This window comes from Vipera ursinii (genome assembly GCF_947247035.1).
Source record: "Vipera ursinii genome assembly, chromosome: Z".
Classification (NCBI taxonomy): Eukaryota; Metazoa; Chordata; class Lepidosauria; order Squamata; family Viperidae; genus Vipera; species Vipera ursinii.
Window position 1 is genome coordinate 11966838 of NC_139517.1, and position 17898 is coordinate 11984735.

Here is a 17898-nt window from a genome sequence, read left to right on the forward strand (position 1 = left end):
TTTTGCTTGTCAGAAGGTTTACATTCAAATTGCCTAGCATCTGAGTTTGATGCTAGGGATTCTGTTAAGTGGAATAAACAGTCATTTTTTTCAGTGTCGTACCTTTGAACGGTCACTAAATGAATCATTGTAAGTCGAGGACTATCTATAGTCTACTACAAGAACTTGGTACATATGCTTGGACTGCAAAATAGAGTGTTCTTCTCACTGACTGTCTCCATATCTTGAAACTCCCACAAGCTGGGTAAAATTATATTTCTGTCTCTGTTGCCTTTGGGTTGATACATTTTTTTTAATCTTCAAATTGATCTTAACTATCTTCACAGAAGGTCCATCTCATTATTTGGGCAACGGTATGGATTGTTTTCTCTCCTCTAATTTGTTTTGACTCTTCAATTGACCTTATAATCCCGTTATCTTCTCGTCTTGCCCAACTCTGCTTGGCTTCTTCTGATCCTGCTGCCTGATGAAATATATTGAATCAGAGTTTAGTCATTTTATTGTCAGCTCGATTCTTAGGGCAGAGGCAAGAGGTACATTTAATCATTCATTCCTCATTTGTTGACAGTACACAAATCCACTTTCATGGGGCTTTAAATATGTTGAAAGGGGAGTATTCAAGTCTGCAATCCTCGAGAGAAATGTTTTTAAAAGGGAGGGATCAAACTTGGAAGCAGCAATGAAGTTGACCCTTCTGTTCTTGGAAATGTTGAAAAGATTTTTTTCCTGAGCCAGAACTGCATATAATCAGTGTGATATCACTTGTTCTCTCAGATATCCCCAGATACCAAGATTGATGGTGATGTGAGGTGAGATGATATGATGTGCTTATTATCTAAGGTCAGATAATTCCCATCCATCAATGTTTAGCAAAGATGGACTTTGCATCCTTCTATTTTGCAAAGCTGGGAATCTCAAAGGAAGATCTGTAACTTAGAATGGGCATGGTTTATAAATTATTAGCACAGATTTCCTAATGGGTTGCTTGATAAGCTAATATATAGTTAGTTCCATTATTAAAATCAGCAAAACGTACCAGTGAAAGTGTGTGCTGCCAGGATCACAAGGATTCAGTGATGCCAGTTGTCTTTCACTGTGTATAAAATGGACATTGTGTGAAATTTTGCAGCCCTGTAATCTTGGTTAGAAAGAACTAATCTTCCAGGCGTTACAGGTGCAAGAATGTCTGGCCAAGTTTCAAAGTAATTGCAAAAGGGAATAGGTGTGCCCATCAACCAAAGTTATAGTTACATTGTTGTTAGCTGCGAAGTCGTGTCCGACCCATCACGACCCCTTGGACAACGTTCCTCCAGGCCTTCCTGTCTTCTATCTTCTGGAGTCCATTTAAGCTCACGCCTACTGCTTCAGTGACTACATCCAGCCACCTCATTCTCTGTCGTCCCCTTCTTCTCTTGCCCTCAGCCTTTCCCAGCATTAGGCTCTTCTCCACTGAGTCCTTCCTTCTCATTAGGTGGCCAAAGTATTTGAGTTTTAGCTTCAGGATCTGGCCTTCTAAAGAGCAGTCAGGGTTGATCTCTAGGACTGACCGGTTTGATCACCTTGCAGTCCAAGGGACTCGCAGGAGTCTTCTCCAGCCCCATAGTTCAAAGGCCTCAATTCTTTGGTGCTCAGCCTTTCTTATGGTCCAACTTTCACAGCCATACATTGCAACTGGGAAGAACATAGCTTTGACTATACGCACTTTTGTTGACAGGGTGATGTCTCTGCTTTTTAGTGTGCTGTCTAGATTTGCCATAGCTTTCCTCCCCAGGAGCAAGCGTCTTTTAATTTCTTGGCTGCAGTCCCCATCTGCAGTGATCTTGGAGCCCAGGAAAATAAAATCTGTCACTACCTCCATTTCTTCCCCATCTATTTGCCAGGAATTGAGAGGGCCAGATGCCATGATCTTGGTTTTCTTAATGTTGAGTTTCAACCCAAGTTTTGCACTCTCCTTCTTCACCCGCAACAAGAGGCTCTTTAGTTTTTCTTCACTTTTTGCCATTAGAATGGTATCATCTGCATATCTTAGGTTGTTGATATTTATTCCGGCAATCTTAATTCCAACTTTAGATTCATCTAGCCCTGCCTTTCTCATGATGTGCTCTGCATATAAGTTAAATTGGCAGGGTGACACGTGGCTGTTCTTGGGAAATTATAATATGCTAATTGGGTCTGCCAGTATTTTCCCCCTTTGTGACGTATTTCCTATCCTGCTCATGATGCTGTACTAGGATCCACCCGTTCTGGGTTGGACTTCCTCCTTCTCCTTGCTCCCTTGTGTTCCATCCTCCATTGTAACATCTGAACACAAGCTATGCGGACAGTAATCCTGTTACTGTCTTTCGACCTTAAAGCTCCGTCCAGATTCACCTGACCACACCTTCTCTGCTGTAACCACCTTCTACATGCAAAATAAAGGTATTTCAGATGAACCAGGTGCTTTATGAGTTCACTGTCTGCAAAGGGCTGTTAAATGTGACTAAATTCGCTTAAACAGACCAATAAGTGTCTTAACAAGGAATTAAATCCGCAATACAACTGCCTGTAGCAGAACATACAGCCTTGCCGGACTCCTTTCCCAATTTTGAACCAATCAGTGGTTCCGTGTCCAGTTCTCACTGTTGCTTCTTGACCCGCATATAGGTTTCTCAAGAGACAAATAAGATGGTCTGGTACTCCCATCTCTTTAAGAACTTGATAGTTACATAGTATAACCAAAAATAAGTGAAGCATAATAAATAAATGTGAAATACAGCCACATAATCCTGACTCTCTTAATGATTTATGACTGCTTTCGACACAACTGTTGCAGTATCCCCCCTGGTCATGTGATCAGACTTCAGATGCTTGACAACTTACTCATATTTATGACGGTCGCAGTGTTCCGGGGGGGGGTCATGTGATCACTTTTTGTGCCCTTCTGACAAGCGAAGTCAATGGGAAAGCCAGATTCAATTCGCAACGGTGTCACTATTTTCACAACTGCAGCGATACACTTAACAACTGTGGCATGAAAAGTCGTAAAATGGGGCAACATTCCCTTACCGGTAACAACTGCCAGAAAGTTTGGGCTCAATTGTGGTTGTAAGTGGAGGATTACCTGTATAGATTTTTCCAGTCTCAAAGTCATTTAAAAAGTATTCTCCTTCAAAACATGCCCAAGGCCTGTTGATTTCACTGACCAAATACATGTACTTTTCTTGGGCAACAATATTGAAGAAATTTGCCATTGCCATTTGTGTTTGATTCTGTAGACCAGGCAACCTTGGCTCTTTTATGACTTGTGGACTTCAACTCCCAGAGTTCCTGAGCCAGCCAGCCACGAGTCATAAAAGAGCCAAGGTTGCCTACCCCTGTGTGTAGACTCATTTTGGATCCCCGTAAAGCAGACATGTCAAACACAAGGCCTGGGGGCCGGATCCGGCCCACGAAGTGGTTTCATGTTGCCCGCGAAGCCATCCTGGAAACAGTGGGGGAATGGCCCCCACTCCCTTGGCCCTGGCCCAGAGACCCTCCTTATGCCAGAGACCCTCAGAGCTGTCCCACTCCTGCCAAGGCCCCCATAGGCACCCTTGATGTGAACGATGTAGAGCTGGCCACGCCCACCCAGTAGGCCATACGCACTCTAGCCACGCCTAGCCAGTAGGCCACGCCCACCCTGGCCATACCCACCCGGCCCCCTGAGGGCAACAGCAATGCTGATGCGGCCCTCAATGAAATTGAGTTTGACACCCCTGCCATAAAGGGATCGACTGGCCTCTCATCCAACAGCTAACCTTACCTGACTCTGCTTAGCTTCCCAACCCCCAATTCCCCAGATGCTCCCACCTGCTAAGGTTAAAGCAGTTTAGAATTGGACCACATCATAATTCTAAACCTTCTGCCATAGCTTAACATTCTTCTTGCTGGGATCTTGTCAGACGAGTGGGTTTGCGATGGCCTGGCTTTTACAAGCCTGTACGAGAACACTGACAAAAGAGCCAAAGAAGACAAGTATTGTGAGCAGTGTTCTTTCTCAGTTTTCCTCTTGCTGTGCTTGCCAAAACAGATCACCAAAGGTTAAAAACCTTTTGCTCAGGAGCTGCGTTTTTAAATTCAGCTGTCCAGCTGGTGAGTATCTGAATAGCAAGAATGTCGTTCACCCAAACACATCAGTAATAACAGTATAACAGTGTTGGATGAGATCTCGGAGGTTTTCTAGTCCAAGCCCTTACTCAAGCAGGAGATCCTATACCATTTCAGACAAATGGTTGTCCAATCTCTTCTCAAAGTCCTCCAGTCATGGAGCACCCACAACTTCTGAAGGCAAATCGTTCCACTGTTTAATTGTTCTCAGTGTCAGGAAATTTCTCCTTAGTTCTAGATTGCTTCTCTCCATAATTAGTACCCATCCATGGCTTCTTGTCATGCGTTTAGGTTCATTGGAGAATAAATTGACTCCCTCATCTCTGTGACAGTCCCTCAAATATTAGAAGATGCTATGAAACCACCCTACTCCTTCTTTTTGTTAGACTAAAGGTAAAGGTAAAGGTTCCCCTGCACACGCGTGCTAGTCGTTTCCAACTCTAGGGGCCGGTGCTCATCTCAGTTTCAAAGCCGAAGAGTCAGCGCTTGTCCGAGGACGTCTCTGTGGTCATGTGGCCGGCATGACTATAGACGCCAAAGGCGCACGGAACGCTGTTACCTTCCCACCGTAGTGGTCCCTATTTTTCTACTTGCATTTTTTTTACGTGCTTTCGAACTGCTAGGTTGGCAGAAGCTGGGACGGGTAACAGGCGCTCACTCTGTTACGCGGCACTCGGGATTCGACCCGCCAAACTGCCGACCTTCTGATCGACAAGCTCAGCATCCTAACCCACTGAGCCATACGCAGTTCCTGCATCCCTTCTTCATAGGTTTTATTAGCCTCCAGTCCCGTAATCATCTTTGTTGGTCTTCTCTCCACTCTTTCTAGAGTCTCAATATCATTTCTGAATCAAGCTGACCAACCTTTCATACATACACAAACACACATTTTTTTTGTTATTCTCTTCTGCACCGTGGTGATTTTTAGGAAAGTTTTCCAGTTCGATTTCTAATTTCTTTCCTTTCTATTGTGGGTTTCCTATTTCCGAAATGGTGATCAGCGTTTGATCTTTCTCTGTGCTTCTTTATTTTGTGACTGATGCTAAGAGAGACTTTTTTTTTAATATTCTTGGGTTCTCTGGGCTGACATTTCTCAGAACTCAATGTAAGCTGAAAACTTCCAGTAAACGCTTATTCATTTCGATTGCTGGGCTACGTGAACTGCTCCAAATATCTTGTTATCCAATATTTAATACTCCAACCATTCTAAAAATTTCTTGAGAAGAGTTGTGATAAAAAAAGCCAAATCAAACATGACTGCTGCTGAGAGGGATAAAACAAACATCTTTGATCAGTATTCAAATAAAAGCTAAAAGGTGAAAAAGTGTAAATTAAAGTAAGATTGTTTCCTCCTGAACTGAGCCAAGACCGTTTATTTTCCATCCAAATGTTTATTCTATGGAGTTGTTGGTAGGTCTCTCTATCCATTAGACTTGGATCTGCGTATAGCCGGTAATTAATTTTGAATAGGCACTAAACAGGGATGTTGTTTTCTTTTTCATGAATCAGAACTACAATCATTCAAGATTCTGCTTTAAAATAAATAAATAAAACACAGTCTTTTCAAACAAATTAAGCTCTGGTTGTTGCAGTTTGTGAAAAGTTGTTGAAATATTTGAAGCCAGTTCAGATTGTAGGTAGGATTAGAAGGAAGGGTTAACTAAAAACATCCCTTCCTCCTACGTATTTAAGCAGCTAAGTAAATAGCAAAGATCCTCATTTTTTAAAAATCTCATCTGCTTTTCTTTTTCTTTACTCGGGATTTATAGACCTTGGTTTCTATGATAAATGTGCCTCTGGCTTTCTTGCTGCTTCTGTTAAATGTTAGGGAGTGTCAACGGGATTTGATAGCAAGCAAGGTAATTTGAATCAGTTTTCAGAAATCTAAGCAGGATGGGCCAAGGTGAATTTAGTCTGCTCAAGTCCTCAGTGTGATGTTGGCCTTGACATGTTTTTCCAGCTCTTGAAAAAAGTGTTTCCAGTGTTGAAAAAAAGGAGTTTTCTAACAATAAGGTCTTTAATGGCTGATCTCTGTCAATCTAGGTAAAACAGAAAGTGGGTCACAGTGTTTTGGCTTTTGTGATTTACAGAGCTGTCCCTACGGTCAAGCGGTCACATTGGCCAAACAGGCTTGCTTATTCATCCTATGCAGGCATCGCACAAATTGGATTCTGTTTTGTCTCCTTTTGCATTTGGGTGTGGATGCAATGCCATCTCGAATATAAAAAGCAAGGCTCAGCCAGAATCTGAGTTCAAGTCGCTTAGTTCGTTTGCCAAAACTCTAGCAGCACCGTGGGAGGTACTTGCTGTGATCATCCCAGCACAAGAGAATGGAAGCAGCAATCTGATACATCTCAAGGTTACCTGCTTGCACACAATTTAACAGTTCAAGATAGCCAGCCTCACTTCTTTTGGAGCATGAAAAGTAAAGTTTCTGAATTGCTCCCAGATGTTCTGTCCTGCTCACTCACAAAGGTAACAGTGGTTTAGTGGGTTTATTAATATTCTCCACCAATTCCCTTCACCCAAACTCTAGAACTGCCCCCAATTAAGTCCAGCCAAAAGCAGACCGATGCTTGTCCACAGAGCAATGGCCAATGAGCCCACCAGGCCAAATTAAATCCACAATACAAGAGGGTTCACAAGACGAGAAAAGTCCAAAGTTCACAAGGCACGATCCAAGTTCAAGGGACGGTGTCAGTCCAAAGCAAGGCAGGAATCACAACTATCAGAAAACACACACCTAATCTGTACCTGTATGTTTGGTTTTTGTTGCCCAAGTGTAAAGCCTTACTTTTCTGTATGCTGAATTTCATTTTGTTAGATGTTAGGTATTAAACACAGAGATGATTTTTATATCGATATAATCAATCATATCACATTGAAACAATAATTAAAATCAAATCACTGTTCACTAATGAGCAAAGGCAATTGGTATGACAAGATTCATTAATCAGGATGAACAATTGCTAAGATTTTTTTGGGGAAAAAATCCATCTCTGTTTGTCACCATTCGGTCTCATATTTCAAAATCTCTTATAAAAAATAACTCAAACTTTAGATGTGGTACATCCATTTCTTCTTCTAGTCAATTGTGCATCAGCATAAAAGCATAAAAGAAGAAGTGATGACGGCAGTTTGAATGGAAAGTGAAGTTGGCTTTTTCTTTCTTTTCTGATATTTATTGGTCCCGAAAGAGGGGAGGAATCGTCCATGAAAGGAATAGCTTTTTTGTCCAAAAAGCAAATTTGAGAGCCTTTCCTTCATCTGAGTAAAAAACTTTTCTCGCTTCCTTCCTTTTTTTAAATTTTTTTTTTCTTCTAAGCTGAACAGGGCTACGTAAATAAGTGCATATATTATTATTCCCCACACCAGAGGAATTGCATACATATACAGATATCCTTGATTTACGACCAGAATGGAGCTCACAATCTGTTGCTAAACAAGGCAGTTGTGAAATGCATTGTGCCCCCTTTTATGACCTGTCTTGCTACAGATATTAAACGAATCATTGCAGTTGTTAAATAAATCATGCGGCCATTAAGCAAATCTGGCTTTCCTCATTGACTTTTCTTGTCAGAAGCCAGTGGGGAAGGTTAGACCTCGGGACACTGCAACAGTCACAAATACATATGCCAGTTGCCAAACACCCAAATTTTGATCACGTGATTGTGAGGATGCTGCAATGAAAACTGGTAATAAGTCACTTTTTTCAATGCCATTGTAACTTTGAATCATCGTTAAACGAGTGACTGGAAGTCAAGGACTACCCTTAGTGCCATATTCCATGAAGCAGTTTTCCTGGCTTCTTATAAGGGAGGGATCCCAAAAATGAGGAACTTATTAGACTGAGCAACCATAATAAATTTGAAAAAAAAACTCATAAGGAAGTGGAAGGAAAGATGGTGGTCACAACCATGTGATCAAAGCCCCGCCCCTGTATGGTTGTTGCCGCCATCTGGTCTGTTTTTTTGACACCTACCCTGTGGATCCCCTTGAAACTTAACAGTAAGAAAACCAAGATCATGGCATCCGGCCCTCTCAATTCCTGGCAAATAGATGGGGAAGAAATGGAGGTAGTGACAGATTTTATTTTCCTAGGCTCTAAGATCACTGCAGATGGGGACTGCAGCCAAGAAATTAAAAGATGCTTGCTCCTGGGGAGGAAAGCCATGGCAAATCTAGACAGCACACTAAAAAGCAGAGACATCATCCTGCCGACAAAAGTGCGTATAGTCAAGGCTATGGTCTTCCCAGTTGCAATGTATGGCTGTGAAAGTTGGACCATAAGAAAGGCCGAGTGCCATAGAATGGAGGCCTTTGAACTATGGTGCTGGAGAAGACTCCTGCGAGTCCCTTGGACTGCAAGGCGATCAAACCGGTCAGTCCTAGAGGAGATCAACCCTGACTGCTCTTTAGAAGGCCAGATCCTGAAGTTGAAACTCAAATACATTGGCCACCTAATGAGAAGAAAGGACTCACTGGAGAAGAGCCTAATGCTGGGAAAGGCTGAAGGCAAGAGAAGAAGGGGATGACAGAGAATGAGGTGGCTGGATGGAGTCACTGAAGCAGTAGGCGTGAGCTTAAATGGACTCCAGAAGATGGTAGAGGACAGGAAGGCCTGGAGGAACGTTGTCTATGGGGTCACGATGGGTTGGATATGACTTCGCAACTAACAACAAGAACTGTGGATCCCCATGCTTTTTTGCCTCCCATATCTATGAGATACTGGCATTCTTGGGAAGATTTGAGGCAATTTTATTACTATTATTGTTAATTTGTGCAGTTTTGCAAGTGAATTATTAAGATCGATGTATTTGGTGTCTTGGCTGGAATGGGGTGCAAATCCTGGTGGGGAATGCACTGGATCCTTGGGTGTAGAAGATGCTTTATTTCTGCCTGACCGCTTTGAAAAATGGGTGCTGAATTACATCTGGGACCAAGCCTTCCTCTCACTATAAAACTCTGCAAAAGCAGCCAAAATAGGATTTCTGCTTTGTAAAATACAAAAATCGATTGTCCCTCTCATGTGTATAATAGAGCCAGCAGCACGTGAGAGCAGCATTTGCTGTGATGGTGTTTGTAGGATTTGGAGAAAAATGGATTGAATCTGGGCTGCCTCGATAAATTTTGCAGGATCTTTGCTGGATTTTGTGATTCCTCCCAGAATTTATATGCATGAAACTTAGCTATTCACTCTGAATAGTACGTGGAAGGATAAATTATTCCGAAATGCATTTGCCAGGAAAGTCATCCAGAGAGTGGAAAAATTCTCTTCCAACTTCATGAGCAACGAAGTCAATATGCTTCCTTTCTTTTGCAAAGTCTTGATGACTTGACTAGTTTACAGTAGATGATGGAAACACCTCCAAGAAACACTAAATCATAAAAACAAAAATAAAGCCCAACCCAAACTAATGTGTCAAAAACAGAGGCCAGAGAAAATTTCCTTTCAGATTCCTGGGAAATGTAATCACAGCTCCTTTTGCCAATCCTCACCGCTGCTGTTTCCTCTGTTTTTCCAACATCGCATGCTCATGTGGATGTCCAATGGGCAGGATTCTGACCTGTGATGTAAATAGTAGAGGTGCCAGATAAATAGCAGTTCATCGCCAATGGAAAATATTTGGGCAAACGGGCAGGATTCTCTCAGCAACAATCTTTCAGGCTAACGGTACCAGGAGAGAAATTCCAATGGAATTAAACTGTATTTTAATCAGCTTGTATTTTGTAATACAGCTGCTTATTTAGTTTATTTCATAGTTAGCTTTGGGGGAATATTGTGCTCATTCTTGATCACGCAGACTGCCAATTTCTGCCCTCCAAATATTCAAAGAACTGCAGCATATAATCTTCGAGGCCATCCTTGGGAAATTATGAAATCGCTTCCAAGGAAATTGAAATTGATTTCACCTGAATTTATCACATTCCTCTTCATGAAAGAGCAGCAGTTATTCAGAAGGCTTAAGAATCACTTTGGTCTAGTGCAGGGGTAGGCAACCTCGGCTCTTTTATGACTCATGGACTTCAACTCCCAGAATTCCTGAGTCAGCATACTGACTCAGGAATTCTGGGAGTTGAAGTCCATGAGTCATAAAAGAGCCGAGGTTGCCTACCCCTAGTCTAGTGGTTAAGGCAACTAGCTAGAAACTACAAGATGGTGAGTTCTAATCCTACCTTAGGCATGAAAGCCAGTGAGATGATGTTTGGCCAGTGATTCTCTCTCAGCCCACCCCACCTCACAGGATTGTTGTTCTGAGGAAATAGGAGGAGGAAGGAGTATAAGTATGCTCACTGCCTTGAATTATTTATAAAAAATAATAAAGGTAGATAAAAAATAAAAACAAATAAATAAACTACAATGTTATTATTTCAGGGAAATTGGTGGGTAAAAAGTGGCTGAGGTATTTTATACCATCAAGGTGTGTTTCCCCCCCCTCCTTTGTTAAAAAAATATGGCTGATTTATTTACTGTTTTATTTTATTTTTTATTTTTTGGCATGCTCTGTAGCTCACAGGGCACGACTTGGGCACGCAATTTTGCAGAGTAAACCCTTGCCATGTTGAGGAACCCTTGCCTCGCCTCAGGAAGATGCTGAGGAACTGCAAATGTTAGTACACTCAAAGATATCTTTTGAAAGACCCACTGAGCCTTTTCTGAAAGCTGTACCACATTAGCTTGGCTTCCCTCTTCTGTTCCTCTAAACAGGCTGGGAAATCTTCTAAGACAAACAATAGGACTTTCCATTTCAAGGAAGCTCAGCTGAGAAAAAAACCCAGCCAGGAACAACTTCCAGAGTGTTTATTTGATTCCCCCCCCCCCTTCAACTATAAATGAGAACTGAGGGCAGCTTAATTTGCATGCAGGCCATATAGGTAGTCTAAGGAGAAATTTCCTGACAGTCAGAACAATTAATCAGTGGAACAACCTGCCTCCAGAAGCACCAATTCTGGAAGTTTTTAAGAAGAGACTGGACAGCCATTTGCCTGAAATGGTATAGGGCAGGGGTAGGCAACCTCGGCTCTTTTATGACTCATGGACTTCAACTCCCAGAATTCCTGAGCCAGCTATGCTGGCTCAGGAATTCTGGGAGTTGAAGTCCATGAGTCATAAAAGAGCCGAGGTTGCCTACCCCTGATCTAGGGCCTTGGTGGTGAACCTATGGCACGGGTGCCACAGGTGGCACGCAGAACCAACCCACTCCTAGGCCTTCAGCTTGGTTTTATAAAACCTTTTCGCTTTAGGCCTCCGCTGCCGTGTGCAAAAAATAAAAAAAAGGTTCAATCAATCAATTTCAACTTCTCACGGGGGGGGGGGGAGATCTCGCAAAGTTGTAATTGATTGATTGAACATTTTAGTCCCAGTCAGTCTGCCGTTACCACCACAGCCACACCCCACCTGGCACCCGCAGATACATAAGTGGGTTTTGGGTTGCAGTTTGGTCACTCGGTTTCTAAAAGGTTTGCCATCACTGGTATAGGGTTCCCTGCTTGAGTAGGGGGTTGGACTAGAAGACCTCCAAGGTCCCATCCAACTCTTAATATTCTGTTATCCCGTTATTTTGTAGTCCTTGATGTATAGCCACAATTGAGCCCAAAATGTCTATTACTGAGACAGTTGTTAAGTGAGTTTTGCTTGCCATACGTCCTTTCTTGCCATAGTTGTTAAATGCGTCACTGCAGTTGTTAAGTTATTCACACAGTTGTTAGGTGAATCGGGCTTCCCCATGGACTTTGCTTGTCAGAAGGTCACAAAAGGGGATCATGTGACCCCGGGACACTGCGACCGTCATAAATAAGAGTCTGTTGCCAAGCGTCTGGATTTTGATCATATGATCCTGGGGATGCCGCAATGGTTGTAAGTGTGAAAAACAGTCCTAGGTGACTTTTCCAGTGCCGTTGTAACTTCAAATGGTCACTAAATGAACCGTCTACAGAGATTCCCAGTCATCCAGGTCATGGTTGTCCCAAAGGTGCTTTTTCAAGAGGCAGTTTGGACTTCCTTTGTTTTTTTCCTTGAAGACGTTTTGTTTCTCATCCAAGAAGCTTCTGTTGTGATTCAGGGTCAGCCTGTGGGTTCGGCAGTTGGGTCGGACGACTCAGAGGAGGAGGAGGGGGGTGTTGAAGACCTTCCTGAGGGGGTTGAAGATCTTGCTGATGAGAGCCCTCAGCCAGGCCCCTCCCACTTGGTCACCACGGAGACCCAGCTGTGTGAGCCTGACAGCGTGGATGAAGATGACCCACAGCTGGCCCTGTTCAAGGAGGCCCGACGCAGGAGGCAGTCAATTAGGAGTAAACAGAGGAAGGCAATGGGGCTTCTCGGAAGGAGGCAGAGAGAAGCCATGCCCTGAACTCTATATAAGGGGAATGTGTGGGGAGGGCTGGTTTGCTGAAGGCAACCGCTTGGATAGTTCATGTTTCTTAAAGCTCCTGTTTCTTGGTTTGTCTTGTTCCGTTTGTTTTTGTGGTAATAAATTTGGCAGGCGTAATTCCAGCCTCTTGCCTTCTTGTAAAAGGGGTTGTCCCTGCCTTTTCTGCAGGGCCAGTAGCAGGCTGGTACAGAACAGCTTCTTCTGGAGAAGCTTCTCGGATGAGAAGTGAAAGGTCTTCAAGGAAAAACAAAGAAAGCCCAGTTGCTCCTTGAAAAAAAGCACCTTTGGGACATTAAATGAACTGTTGTAAGTTGAGGACTACCTGTGGAGAAGAAAATCCACGTGTTGCTTTTTTTTTCTTTAACCACTAACTGGGGATGATGTGGTACCCTCACCTCCATCTTTCTTAACCATGGATGGAGAAGTTGCCTAAACTTCTGGAGAGTATCGGGTTTGAGCAATTCCAGACATCCGTGGCTGTGATGGGAACTTAGCAGGGAAGGAAGGAAACGAGTAGTATTACACCTTGCTCATTACGGCACTTCCTTTCATTCTTGCTTCCTCTTTGCTCTCCTATATGAGAGCTTGTGGTGCGCCCGGGCTTCTAAGCCACATTTCTGCATCTGGTGACTAAGACGGAGGTTCAGCAAAGCAGCGTCTAAGTGAGCAACCACCTCTTTTGCTTCGCTCCCTGATTCAGAGTTTGAAGTACTTTCACCCTTGCGCTTTTGCTGGTAAGACTTTCAAAGAGCTTGTTTCATCGTTTGTGCTAATGCACACATGTAAATCTTACTTACACTCTTCTACATGACTTGCTGCCTTGGAGGGATTTGTAACACTTCTATCTTTAATAGTGTCTTTAATGCCCTTGCATAATATTAACCATAAAACGGTTGAATTTAAGTAATCAAAGTAAATGCAACATTTGGATCTTTATCAGCTAATCTTAGGCCTCAATAAAATCCAGGGTGATGTTTGAAGAGTGCGTGTCTAAAAGGAAGCTGTTTTTGAAACACCTGCAAATTTTTTTTATCCCGCTGACATTTTTGTTCTTGTTCTGTGCTCAGTTCACTGGGTGTTTTTTCTTTTTTTAAAAAAATGTATGAGTGGTTTGAAACAATAATGTGTGAAAATAAGTGAGCATACAGAGGCTTTAAAGAAGTTATGTGAGTCACTAAAAAAGAACAGAGGAATTAAACTCCATCTAAATAATCTGACATCATTTCTCTTATTATCTAAGTTGTACGTGCCTTGGTCTTTCTGAGGAATTTTCTTAAATATTAGCCTGGTGTAGCCAAAGTAAATAAAAAGCAAGTCTTGGCTCTTTGAGTGATTGGTATGTGATAATAAAGATGGTGCCATATTGCTTCATGCTTTAAAATACGCAGTTCCTCAAGCTGCTCCATTACTGGAGGTTTTCAAGAAGAAATTGGACAGCCCCATGTGTCCAGAATTGTATAGGGTCTCCTATTTAGGCAGGGGGTTGGACTAGAAGACCTCCAAGGTCCCTTCCAATCCTGCTACTCTATGTTCTGTGTTCTATGTTCTGTATTTAAATTGGCAAGCTGATAACACCGTTATCTTCTGAAGGGTTTATTTTAAGAAAGCTTTCATTTCTTTTAAGGTGTTCTGTTCAGGAGTAGCAAACATTGTCCCACTCGCTTGAACAAAATCAGGTCACAATTCTTACTAGCTGGGTATAGGCAGTCCTTGACTTACAACCATTCATTCAGTGATCATTTGAAGTTACAATGGCACTCGAAAAAAATGATTTATGACCGTTTTTCACAACTTATGACCTTTGCAGCATCCCTGTGGGCATGTGATCAGCTTTTGCAACCTTCTGACAGGCCATGTCAATGGGGAAGCTAGATTTGCTTAACAACCGTATTAGTAACTCACCACCTGCAGTGATTCACTTAACAGCGATGGCAAGAGGGGTCAGTAAATGGGACAAAACTCACTTAACAATTGTCTAAGCCGATGTAAGAGTACAAAGAGCAACAAAGATGATTAAAGGTCTGGAGGCTAAAACATATAAGGAACGGCTGCTGGAACTGGGTATGTCTAGTTTAATGATGAGAAGGACTAGGGATGACATGATAGCAGTCTTCCAATATCTCACGGGCTGCCACAAAGAAGAGGGAGTCAAGCTATTCTCCAAAGCGCCTGAAGGCAGAACAAGAAGCAACAGATGGAAACTAATTAAGGAGAGACGCAACAGAGAACAAAGGAGAAACTTCCTGACAGCTAGAACAATTAACCAGTGGAACAACCTGCCTCCAGAAGCTGCAAATGCTCCAACACTGGAAGTTTTTAAGAAGAGACTGGACAGCCATTTGTCTGAAATGGTGTAGGATTTCCTGCCTGAGCAGGGGGTTGGACTAGATGACCTGCAAAGGTCCCTTCCAACTTTACTATTATGATTATGATTATGACTACCCTTATTGGTGTAGACAAGCATATCTGATCTCGCTAACACTTTTGCCCTGCCCGACTACCCCAGATGAAAGAAGGACAAAAATTGGTGGTAAAAATTCTGATTTTAAGTAGGACACCTTTTTTCCCCCCCTCAAAAAAGAAGGGACACAATTCCTGAAGGGCCGTTTGCCAGTCTCAAGAAAATCCCAACAGGGCAAATACTTGGATTGACTCAGTATTATCCTAGCATCCTCTTGGAAACTTCTTTAGCATCTGTCCCTGGGAATTGAATCCAAAAGTTGTTTTTTTCTTGCGAGGCAGGACTCATCCCTTGAACAGAAAGAAGCTAGGTGGAGACAATTTCAAGAAGAAGATAGGAGAAGAGACTATTGTGATAGTAGGAAGATCTTCCAGGCTCCTAGCACTTCAGATCAAGAAGCATTGCGTAGGCTGGGGATACTATGGGATACTCTTTCCTTTTTCAGAAGAAAGTTACTAGAATTGAGTTTCGGCAGTTCAAAGTATTCTTGGCCCAGGGTCTATGACAACTCGCCACAGCCAACTCGCCACGGACAACTCACCACGGGGGGCTAATATCAAAGAAATAGTGGAACAGCATCATTAAAGAACGGATGCCAAAGGACGGACAAGATGGAATGTGAATGACAAAAATTAAAATAATGTTTTAACTATTTTAAATAAGTTGAATTATTGAATTGTTCCATGGTGAGTTGGCTGGGGCAAGTTGTCCCATTCCGGCCCAGAATCACTGAGCGAGCAGCCATATATATCTACAGAAATAAATAAGGTAAAGGTAAAGGTTCCCCTGCACATGCGTGCTAGTCGTTTCCGACTCTAGGGGCCGGTGCTCATCTCCGTTTCAAAGCTGAAGCGCCAGCGCTTGTCCGAGGACGTCTCCGTGGTCATGTGGCCGGCATGACTAGACGCCAAAGGCGCACGGAACGCTGTTACCTTCCCACCGTAGTGGTCCCTATTTTTCTACTTGCATTTTTACGTGCTTTCGAACTGCTAGGTTGGCAGAAGCTGGGACAAGTAACAGGCGCTCGCTCTGTTACGCGGCACTCGGGATTCGACCCGCCAAACTGCCGACCATCTGATCGACAAGCTCAGCGTCCTAACCCACAGAGCCACCGCGTCCCTTGCAACAGAAATAAATACATAAAAATACATCAGAAATATCTTGTTTTTCTTTTTATTTGCCTGTTGGTAGAAGCTTGGCAAAGAAATATTTGAGCTTGGTGCTCCAGTTACCTCAGATGATCCGATAATTGGGGAAAGAATGGGAGGTTCCCCTTGGCAGTACAGCACAGAGTTTCGCTGAGGTTGCTTGCATTCTTGTCTGCTAGAGTGGATCCCTCTGGTGGGTTCAGCTCCAAGATCTCTCTCTGGACACCCTTGGCCGTGGTTCTCCAGAAAGCATCCCAAACCTGAGGGTAGGGAACCACCACCCATCTTGATCTAATACCAGAAATATTAATGGTTGATTTGCTCTTTCTCCTGATTTTTTTTTTGCACTCGTTTAAAGGAGAATGTCATCTGACTGGTTTTGGTGAAGGGAAACCTGGTTTTGTGTTTTGTTTACAGCCTGCTTTTCTGAGTTTGCTTCCCCCCCCCTCATCTTCTTAGCTAGCATCTTTTCTCTTCTCTGGGGGTTACATCTGAAAGGTAGTGCATTGGAGAAGACAGGTGTATTTTTTTTTTAAAGATCTGGTTTCCCTTCTTGCTGACGATGGTGGCTGGGGGATTCTGGGAGTTGAAGTCCACGCGTCTTAAAAGTTGAGAAAACACGGCTGTGCTGTAGCATCTTGTTTGTGGCCCAGGTTCAAAATAGAGGAAGCGAGCAATTACCAGTCTTCCTTTTTGCATAGCATTAGCGTCGATCAGGCAGTTTTATCTGCCGACATCCTTTTTTTAAAGAATGTGTATTTTTTGACATCTAGAGCAAAATAAGATATCGTGGAGAGGGTTTTTTTTTGAGCATATACAAAAATAGGAGGAGAAATGTGTACTTCGAACTGTTGACAGGGTGCTAAAATTAAGAGCCTTGGTGGAGCAGTGGGCTAATGCCTCCTTAAGTAACACCAGCTGCCTGCAGTTAGTGCAGGTTCGCATCCCACCAGGCTCAAGGTTGACTCAGCCTTCCATCCTTACGAGGTAGGTAAAATGAGGACCCAGATTGTTGGGGGCAATTAAGCTGACTTTGTAATAATGCCGCTTGGGGTGTATGTGAAAGCCCTAATAAGCAGGCATATACATAGAATGAAGGCTACTGCTAAGGTTGTAAGCCGCCCTGAGTCTTCGGAGAAGGGCGGGATATAAATGGAATTAAAATAAAATAAAATAAATAAGTAACACCAGCTGCCTGCAATTAGTGCAGGTTCGAGTCCCACCAGGCTCAAGGTTGACTCAGCCTTCCATCCTTCCGAGGTAGGTAAAATGAGGACCCAGATTGTTGGGGGCAATTAAGCTGACTTTGTAATAATGCCGCTTGGGGGTGTGTGTGAAAGCCCTAATAAGCAGGCATATACATAGAATGAAGGCTACTGCTAAGCTTGTAAGCCGCCCTGAGTCTTCGGAGAAGGGCGGGATATAAATGGAATTAAAATAAAATAAAATAAATAAGTAACACCAGCTGCCTGCAATTAGTGCAGGTTCGAGTCCCACCAGGCTCAAGGTTGACTCAGCCTTCCATCCTTCCGAGGTAGGTAAAATGAGGACCCAGATTGTTGGGGGCAATTAAGCTGACTTTGTAATAATGCCGCTTGGGGTGTGTGAAAGCCCTAATAAGCAGGCATATACATAGAATGAAGGCTACTACTAAGCTTGTAAGCCGCCCTGAGTCTTCGGAGAAGGGCGGGATATAAATGGAATTAAAATAAAATAAGTAAATAAAATAAATAAAAATTAAAGGAAAAAGACCTGCAGGACCAGAACAAAGGACTTCTTCAAAGTTCTCTTC

The 17898-nt window shown here is 42.9% G+C and overlaps 1 protein-coding gene across 2 annotated transcripts in view; it reads left to right on the top strand.

The window, feature by feature from the left end:
* Nucleotides 1–17898, top strand: part of HSD3B7 (hydroxy-delta-5-steroid dehydrogenase, 3 beta- and steroid delta-isomerase 7) — a 62479-nt gene that overhangs the window by 11260 nt on the left and 33321 nt on the right. The window lies entirely within an intron of this gene.